General features: G+C 46.2%; 1 pseudogene; it reads right to left on the bottom strand.

Moving 5' to 3' along the window:
• Positions 1–525: 525 nt before the first annotated feature.
• On the bottom strand, positions 526–694 carry LOC123600064 (annotated as a pseudogene).
• Positions 695–10,422: the final 9,728 nt, after the last annotated feature.

Genomic DNA, 10,422 nt, shown 5'->3' with positions numbered 1-10,422 from the left:
CCCTATGCTTAGCGTCCGCCCTGTCTTATCTTGACCACGTCTTTGTGCCCTTACTGCCGTTTGTGTAAATATCGCAACTACCCTACTGGAACTTGAGTTCTGAGCTCATGTCATATTTACTTATAATTTCTTCAGTGTCTAGACAACAGTGCCTTGAACACTGTTGGTGCTTAATAAATGCTGGTGGTGTAAATGACCCAATGGTGGAAGCCTAGAGCTATTAACAAGGTTTTGATTAGAAATTTATTTATTTCACATACATTTATCGACATCTAAATATGCCAGGCCCCGTTGCAGGCAGTGGGAAGAGGCTGGGAACAAATGACACGTGAAGATAAAAGGAATGATCCTAAAGATAACTTCTCTCTCTCTCTCTTTTTTTTTTTCTTCAACTTTTTATCTCCCTGGTTTTTGAGAAATTTTTGGCTCTGCTCAGGTACCTGTCTTGTCATTGCCATATTCCTGGCCCCTTGGCCCTGTCCAGAGCCTGTCTTAGGCTTTGGGACTTATCTTGTGGGTCCACCATAGGTCTGTAAATAGCCCAGGCTAGTTAGTAAACTGAGTATCTCTCTCAGGTCCCCTATCTGATCTAAACACTCCAAAATAGGATTTTTTTTTAAGACCAACTCCCTGGCTATTAAGCTGATAAGAACAGATACTACACTTGAGCTTAGCCAAAAGACCAAGAAGCAATCCTAGTTTCTAGCTATCAAAGCTTACACGCTTGGATCATAGCTAGTCCTGGAGACAAAATCTCCATGTTTCTTAAGATGTTTCTGAATGTTTGCCTCAAGATGAAACTTAGATTAAAATGGAAAGCTGTCGGGGCGCCTGGGTGGCGCAGTCGGTTAAGCGTCCGACTACAGCCAGGTCACGATCTCGCGGTCCGGGAGTTCGAGCCCCGCGTCGGGCTCTGGGCTGACGGCTCAGAGCCTGGAGCCTGTTTCCGGTTCTGTGTCTCCCTCTCTCTCTGCCCCTCCCCCGTTCATGCTCTGTCTCTCTCTGTCCCAAAAATAAATAAACGTTGAAAAAAAAAATTTAAAATGGAAAGCTGTCTTAGAGGACAACAGAAGTTGCCAAAGAACCGTAGGTGGATGTATGTGGCAAGAGAGGAGCAAAGGTAGGACCATTCTACATGGAAGAGTGCTGGCTTCATAGCAGAATCCTCTGTTTCTCCCACGACGGCTGGTGGTCTGCAGCTCGCAGTGGGGGAGAGTCCTGAAGAATACAGGCTCGGCAGATGGCACGTTATACTTGGTTATATTTGCAGAAGTGGAAGGAGCCTGCGAGTGTATGAAGTTCAAACTCCTTCAAGCTCAGAAAGGAGATACACCCAAGATCATGGCAATCACATGGCCTCGTGATGTCGCAAAGGTTTTAGTGCTTAGAATCAAAATGGGGAGAGGAGAGTACTCTTTGTCTCTAATTCAAACGATCCGAGGAATTCTCCAGAGTTGCAAGAAGTACCAGCCCAGATTAGATTTGAAACCTGGCTGTATGAAGAACAGTCGAAGGACGCAAGCATGCCTGGTCATGGAAGAGGGGGCAGTGGGGACACGGGAGGTGACATTGGGCTGTAAAGGGCTGACGCAAAGAAGGGGCTGATGTTTTTCTCCTGTGTGGTTCCACAGGACTGAGCTGGGCTTTGTGGGTCCAAGTTACAGAGAGGGAACTTCTTCTTCAGCTCAAGGGAAACCCTTCCTGCTGCCTGACAATGAAGTACACACAAGAGTAATGAGTTCTCTGCCAGTGGAAGCTCTCAAGGGGAGACTAGATGGGAACCTGTCGAGGTGGCGTTTACCTCAAATGGCCCCTTAGAATTTGAGACGAACGTGGTGCGCGTACCCCTCTGTCTGACGATGGTTCTGGTAATTAGGTGCCAGGATAACCATTGATGTTATCATTCTCAGAAGGGCAGAGCTGCTGCACTGTTCTCTTCTGACTTCGGTGTGCCACAGTCTGAAGTTGCGGAGTGTAGCCTCATGGAGGGCGAGTAGGCTCAACCTCCCTCGTCAACCGACCAATGATGGCGGCTCCCGGAGGCTGCATGAGAGGCGACTTGCTACAGCAGGAGACGTTGTGGTCACGTAGCCACGTCTTGCAGGACTGGCAACCTGCCGGATATATACCTGCCATCCCCCGTCATCTCCGTTCTTTTTCTAAACAGAAGCCTTTTGGCTCCATTCCTTCGTCTTGCTACAGTTCCCTCTGGTCTGTCTCTCTTTCTTTCTCTTCTACTTGTTCTAGACAATGGCTCCTTTCCTCTTCTATGAAATAGGCGTTTCTAGGACCACGTCATTCATAAAAGCAGGGCACTGGGACAGGAGGGGTGAGCTAAAGGTGTCCAGGAATCTCCCTTTCCCTTTCGCCTTCCCTTCTGCTATTAGCTGGACTGACGCTGAAACCCTGTGGGGCCTTGTTAAAATGCAAAGACCATCCCATCCCCACCCAGGAGGCAGTTACCCAAGTAACAGCTAGACACGGATTATGTAGTACAGATTGTTTCTTCTAATTCTTTTCCTCTGAGAGTATGGGGGCCTGGGTGAGGAAGTTGAGAAGAAAGAAGGACAAGTCAGGGTCTAAAGCAGGGCAGGGAAGGGAGCCACGAGGGCTGGGAACTTCCAGACCTGTAAACTGTCTCATTTGGAAGGGGCCTTGGTAGTCTGGTCCGACTTCCTCTCTGTGTAGATGCAGAAACCTAGGACCCCAGAGGCAAACAGGTTTGACCAATGTCATGGGTGACAAAGGCACACTCCCATCTTTAGGAGTCCTTGAAGGTTTCTGCCCAAGGGTTTTCCCAGGGTGGAAGTGAGTTTCCTCAAGTTGGAAAATTTGGGTACATTGTGGTCACTGCAGAATGACAGAAAGCAACATAGGGCTATATCTTGACTTGAAACTGTGTCAGGGCTAATCAGTGCTCCTTCTCTGGTTCATGTATTTTGGAGAAAAACAAATGGATAGCCATTTCCTCCTTCATAGCAAGTGTAGGAAACACTAAAGGATGCCCTTGAGTTTCTATCTCTGGATTGCAGATCTTATGTTACACATCTTCTCAGGCCCTTATCTTCAACATTTTTGCCTGTAGGATTCCTAGCACAAAGTAGGTACTTCCCACATGCGTTCAAAGTAGGCTAAAAATCCACCCTTCCCACTTGTGGGGTGTGTGTGGTGGGGAGAGGAGATACAGACATTGAGATCTTGGAAGACATTGCCTACTCTATGGATTCATTATGCATCTCATAATAGAACTTCTCAGACAAATGGCAGAGGTTGGGACCATTTACTGCTCATTCCAAGGACTTAGTCGAACAGCAGTGAGGTGTCCTTGCTCGTCTAGGGCTAAAGTTATGTATAACCATATCACCACCAACCAGGACAGAGACTCGAATGGTCCTGTAATCCCTTTCTCCTTTGGGGGAGATTGTCAGTGTGTTTTTTTCTTTTTCAACACTTTCAAAATCGCAATTGTTTATAGTAAGTAGAGATGGCAGAACCTGGCTGAAGGGGGAAGGCTGAGTTTTATCTAACCCCTAATTTAGTTCTCTTAAGTTTGTCCAAGTTCCCGAGACGCTTTCCCCCTGTAAGTTAAACCATTGTTTGTCAAGGGAAATATAAATTAAGAGCTCTATTTTCTGAGTTAAATGGAAATTTGGTTCAGGGAAGCAGACTTTTGCTATGCTCCTCTGATCTCCAATATAACATAGGAACTGGAGTCAGTGTATGACTTAGACCTGATGAATTCTGGAGGAATCCAAAACTCAAGGAATGTGGGAGTTATGCAGAGCCAGGAACCCAGCCTAAATTTGACTCATCAGAGCTTTTAATAATCAGGTCGGAAATTCCATGGCATTTTTGAAAGGAACAAATCTCTTTCCCTTTACACAAAATGGATTCTGAAACTATCCATAGTCTTGAATTGGACTCCGGGATGGATGAGCCAAATGCTATGCCCGGATCAGGAACAGTGACGCCATGGTCATCCCCATGTTTATTGTAGAAGGGCAGCTAAACTTCTAGGACTACACGAACTGTCCAATTATGGATTTCTGGATTGTATGATTTGGAAAACACACAATTAAGGGGATAACTCTGGCCAAACCTGAGTTTGTAAAACTGGTATAGAGCCAATAAGAAGTAACACAAACCTTCTTCAATTTCTCTTTGCAGGGCTAGAAATGATGTGTAAGCTTTGAGTCTCTACAGTGAAAGGCAAAGATATTGGAAATCATGTGCTTTAATGGACATTCACAAAGCACTACATTCCAACTTCAGCACCTCCCCAATCTGATGACCAAGCCAATAAGCCTGTATTTCCCATGGTTACCTTCACAGACCTCAGAAAACATTAAAAACAGATGATGAGCACAACTACTACAAAGTATTAACAGGCTGAAAACAACAGCCCTATTTAGCTAAATTATTAAAAGCCACCACAGATAATTCGAATAAGTCAAACACTGGGATAGTATTTCTCAAGAGTGGTCAGTGGCTGACCACCATTTAAAAAACACACTTGGGGTTAAAATGCAGATGTCAGGACTCTACTTCCACATCCACAGGTTTCTGGCAGGATGGGAGGGCTGTGCCCAGGGATCTGCATTTTGAACAAAACGTGGCCACAGACTGAATGGATGGTCAACTTTGCACATATATGTACTAAGATTTTTTACATACAGTAGGTGCCGTTGTGAGTAACCAATACAGCTCGTATTCAGAGAAGTGCTGACTTGACATCGCTTTGGGTTTTGATGTACTCTCTTAATCAATAGATCTTAATCATAAGGCATTGGTTTCTGAAATTTCTTGGCTTTAAAACATGATAGTCACGCTTAGAAAAAGTCAGGAGCCACACTCTAGAAGAAGTAAGTGTTCAGGTGCATAATATTGACAGCAGCATCCTTCTGAGATGACAGATGGGTTCAGAGGAATGGACACTCACTGGGGGCTTCCCATGTGCTCAACACCAAGCTTCCCCGCTATTGACGCGGCTGGGCTCCAGTGCAGGTTGTAGGGTTTGAAGTTCAACTTCTTATCTACAGCTATCTTCTGGGAGAGAGGAGAGCAGGAATGTTCTGACCTTATGGGGAGGATTGATACCACGAGGGCGAGCAGGGAAAGGACTAGAGAAGCCAGAGATATTTAGATTTAAGGGGCCTCAATATTTTACAAAGGCTTGCTCTGCCCATAGATCTCAAATACACGTTACCTGGCTGTGGCCCTCGGCCCACGGCTGTGATGTGCCGTCATGCATGTTATGGCAGGAGCTCTGGGCTGTGCTGGAATTAAGGAGGTGGGAGGAGGCCTGGGGCTGGCAGAAGCGCTTCTCCTGAGTGATCCGAGGCCTGGAGAATTATGACTCGGGGATGAGGTGGAAATTGGCACCTCATGGCTTTGTGAGCCTCTTCTGACTCGTGCCTTCCCCTTTCAGGATGCCAAGTTGCAAGATTAGCTCTATTGCTTTGGGGCTGGACTTGGGGTTTGGAAAACTGGTGACTCCTTAGTGTCACAGCCCTACCGCACCCTCTCCCTGCTGCCCTCTCTTTGTTGACCACCCAGCCTGCACATACTACCTCCCACTCCGGGACAGCCCTGTGGCCTGACCTCTGAAGCAGAGGGCTGGGGAGTCCTGGGGGCAGTCTCGAGGTTACCTCAGGACACATCTCTCCAATGCTGTCCTCTGGGGCTTGTGTGAGGAAGTCAGGGGTCCCTTCCAACTCGGCTCCTCCTCCAGCTCACCGAGCACACGGATGTGTCATAACTCAGCAGGAGCAATTTCGGAGAAACAAAGCATCTATACCGCTCAGATTAATTTGTCATTGTTTTCTAAGAGCTGAAAATGGCTATTTTCTATAGTCCTTCTCTTAATGCTAGGGGTGTTGAAAGTTCATCACCTCTTTTTCTGGATATTTATAAACACAGCAGAAACGTTCCAAGATATTAACTGACTTCTCCCCTCCAATAGGTACTCCATCCATTCCCCTGGCCCCTACGTGTGTATGTGCGTGTACGTTCGGGGCGTGCACACACACATGCTCATGCATACACACATGTACAGGCACACACATCCTTTTCGACCCAGTGGAATGTTCTCAGGGCAAGGTAAGGCTAATGCAGTGCCGGAGAACAGAAACAAAGGCTCTCTGTGGCTTCAGTCTTTTTTTTATTATTGAGCTATAATTGACCTATAACATTCTAGTAGTTTTGGGTATACAACTCAGTGATTCAATATTTGTATACACTGCAAAATGATCGCCACAATAAGTCTAGTTACCTCCCATCGCCACAAAGCCCACAACCTTAAGGAAATGGAGAAGAGGGGACACAAAGCATTGTAAAAAAACTCCTGGGGGAACCGCCGTCAGAAAATATCCCCCCCCCCCCCCACCACAGGCAGACGTGGAGAAGAAAATGGACAGGAAAGTAATGAGGTTTTTTACCTTTGCTGGATGCCGGAAAGAGAAGCCCTGCTTCTGAGACAGAACCTCAGGTTGGGAATGTCTATGCTGTGAATCTAGCAGCAAGTGCCCTACGGATGCTTCCAGGCCTCAGTATAGCACAAAGGCAGCAGAAAGGGGGTACATCTGCATGTTGCAGAATGGGAAGTCTCTGGGCCTGAATAGGCAGGTACTAGGAGCAAAAGACAACGCAGAAGCAATCTGCTTGAACTGATGGCCAGTGGTGACCAGGTAGGCAAAGAGTATCTCTGTAGACGCTCATATGGATAGATGGTTTGAGGTCTGATGGGCCTCGGTCCTCTGTGAGCCCCAAAGTTAGTCCCTGCCTTAGGGAAAGGATTCTTGACAGCATTGTGTGCAAACACATCAGAATAACACCTGAAACCATAAATTCAGTTGCTATCCCCCCAAAGGAGTCAATGTGCTGTGCTTGGCCTTGAGATTCAGCAGAGCTGGTGGCCACTCAGTCCGTGTGTCTTTATTGAACACTTGTGATGCCTACTGGAGCTTACTGGATGCTACTGGAGCCCTTCTCCTTACATGGGTGATGCTTGGAGGAGACTCCATAGTCACTTAGGGTTGAGTCCCCTTTTACTGCAGCGAACTTCAGAGTTAGGGCCAAGGAAAGGGTATGTTAATGTGTCCTAGTCACGATATTTTCTCTTGAATCTGCGTGACTTGGAAAAACGTGAGTGAGGACAGATGAGAAAGGCAGAGAGAAATATAACATCTGAATATTTCTGGGTTCACTCATTCTGCCGTAAAATACTCAGAGCCATAAATGAACATTTATGCTAATCCTTTCGTCTTTTATTTGATTCCTCAGATGTGTTCCTTCTAAAAAAGCAATTTTGAAGGTGGGGAGGGGTAATCAATTTATGCCATTGTAATGTGGGCATCTTCCCCAGAAGTCTAGGAAATGTCTTGCAGATTTCAAAGGCTTCTTAACCTTTTCTGACATTTAAAAGCAAACAGAAACTCTGCCAGATAAAAGTGAGCCGAAAACAACGGTCAAGTTGATGTCCAACTGGAAGGAGCCTGGTTCCTCCAAATTCCTTCCCTTTTACACACAGTCCATTATGAAATGGCACCCCAGAACACTGATATTTCTCTCCTAAAACACACACACACACACACACACACACACACACACACACATTAAAATTGTTTATTGTGGCTAAAATAAGCCCAGGGCAGACTGTCAACAGAGCATTGTCCAAATAATGTTTTATTCCTTTTTTTTTTATCATTAGGGTTTTAAGGGTGGGATTTCAAAACTGGGAGGATTAGAACAGGGCAGTTGAGAAATTTACAGCTGAGTACAGACTATCTCTCTCTCACGGACTCGCTGGCTACCCCCTCCCTCTCCATGTCTTTAACAAGTTAGCAGCATGTGGCTTGCCCTTGTTCCAGCAGCGATTATTAAAATAGAAAACACCTTTGGCCATAAACACAAGTGAAAATTGAAACACGCTCCTGAAAGTTTATTATTTTTTGCTTCAATAACTTCACCCTACATGGAGAACTTTATTTGCCTCGGGAGGTCTTCGGGTTAGGTAATGAAAAAACATGGGGGGTTAGGGGATCCCAAGCCATCAGGGTTGGGAGGCAGCTGGGGGTGGCCTGCATCTTGGCCTTGGGCCTTGGGCGCTGCTCAGGCGTGGAGGCTTTCACGTGCTGGAGCCTGCTTCTCTGCTCTCTCTCTCCTTGGGGCTACCCTGCCTTTAGGGTCATGTCCGGGGAGCTGGGCACTGAGCTGGTTTGAAGCCAGTCTGCCCCTCTGCTGGCTTTCTGGCCCTGCTTTCGAGTCATCTGGCTGATTCTATAGGCTTCCTGCAGCTTTGCTTTGACTTAAGGCACTGTTAGCCCCTGGCTGGAATCTTCCACACTCCCAAACTCAAAAGGGATATGGGAGGGGGTGGGAGAGCAGATATTGAGGGGACGAGGAAGAGACACAGGAATGAGAGGAGAGGCCCACAATCGAAGAGGAGTAGTTGAATTGGGATAGCTGACTTCTGAGAAGAGACTTGACTATAATACCTGATAATGATCTTTATTTCTACAGAAAGAGAAAAAAATATTTGAAATACAAGAGGTGGACCTTACTTTATGCAAGAGAGAAATAAACTTCTCCATTTACATGACAGTTATTTTAGTTTTCTTGCCACTTGGAGCCAGACCTGGTCCAGTATGTGTAGTTGCCCATTCCAGGGTATAGGCTCTCACCCAGAGACTGAACACAAAGTTTGAGGGTAAGCCTTCTAGGAGCAGTGTGATAATTCTACTCCGTAACATTCTTGGGGACCAGGGCTCCAAAGAGCTCATCACTCCACCATCCTTGGAATATGGCCCTTGTCATGATGGCCCAAGATGGCATCGTCCGTATTCAAGGCAACAGATGGAGAAAGGGATGGTAAAGAATGGGCCACAGGGGCAGGCCATCTGTCTCCTAAGGAGTGTTCCAAGGGGCTGTTACATGACACTCAGCTTATATTCCACCAGCAAGAAGTTAGCCCCTTGGCCACACTTAATTGTAAAGGAGGCTGGAAAGCTCATCTTTATTATGAGTACCAATATGCTCAGCTAAACGTCTTATTATTAATGAAGAAAGAAAGAAAAGTGACTAGAGAACACAAGCAGCCTCTGCCACCATAGTTAATAGAAGTCCAGTCCTTGCCTGTCTTATTCACCTGTGTTGGGTTCATCATTGTGTCCTTTCCGTTGTTCTGTGAATCGATGTCTTCATCATTTCCTCATTCATTTGATCTCTGACTTTTTGTTAGCGTTGCTCCCTGTGCTTTTACGTGGATTCCTATTCTTTGTCCCATCAAAATCTTCCTTGAGGCAACTTTGCAGGAAACCTGCCGACCTTATGCTGGAGACTCAGAACTCAGAGCAAATAATATGAGGAGAAAGATGTCAAGCGTATTGACCCTTTTTTGTAGCTTTACCAGTTTTTTTTTAAGGATCTGAGCACAGGAGTATGTGTCATTTTACATAGCTTATTTTGCACTCATCGGTGTGGTATAAACCCAGCTAGCTTCTCAAAGTCTTCCTGGGAATGGGTTGAGACCAGACTCTCCTTTGGATTCTATCTGGCTCAGGAACTGGTGTTTCGTTTCCCTGGGGTGCTGCATGGTCTCAGCCCCTCATCCTGAGTAGCATGACTCATACCCCATCAAATATCCCTTTTACTTGCTCGTACTCTCCTGCTGCTTCTCTCCTGTCCATGTGAGGCGTTTCTGGCTGCCTCTCTTTCCAGCATAATTAAATCCAGTAGGCCTTCCAGTTGACCTCATGAGTGTGAGTTAAGCCCATTTATGAAATATGAAATGATCCCAAATGCTCATGATCCAGCTTTCCCAGGGGGCTGTGGAGGCGGGTCATATGTTAAGAGCTTCCTGCTGGAGATGCTGCAGGGAAGACAGATGGGGCGTCCCTGGAGATGAACAGTGCCTTCCATGGACTGAGTTCTGGTCGTGATGATTCTCAGTGTTCCCCAAGAGCCCTCTATCATCTCCCTGTCTCCCTTCTCTTTCCACTTGAGGGTACGTGCTCTTACTTTGAACAAGTGAGAAAAGCCAAGATCATGTCATGTCATTCTGGGCTAAGTGGTTTGTTACTGAACTCTTCATTTTGATCTGAGGTGATGGGACAGAATTAAACTAACTGATCTAGATGCACTTGAGGTCCTTGCTTGCATGCCTTGGTCAAAGGCATGGGCTAATTCTATCCAAGATTCAAGGTTACCTTGGCTTCAAGAAAGAAATGGAAGAAAGAATGAATGACTCAAGGCACATCAGCTCCATTGGGGAAATAGAGTTCAAAGACCCTGGCACATAAGGGATAGTTGGTACACAGAGGCAGTCATGAGGCATATCAGAGACAAGGCCTGGGACAAGTCAACATCACCCATTACTTGGCTCTCCTTTTGTAGAGAAGAGACTTCTGCACCCTCCTAGGGGAG

This window comes from Leopardus geoffroyi, chromosome C1 (assembly GCF_018350155.1).
Source record: "Leopardus geoffroyi isolate Oge1 chromosome C1, O.geoffroyi_Oge1_pat1.0, whole genome shotgun sequence".
Taxonomy (NCBI): domain Eukaryota; kingdom Metazoa; phylum Chordata; class Mammalia; order Carnivora; family Felidae; genus Leopardus; species Leopardus geoffroyi.
This window is presented reverse-complemented; position numbering and strand designations above follow the sequence as displayed.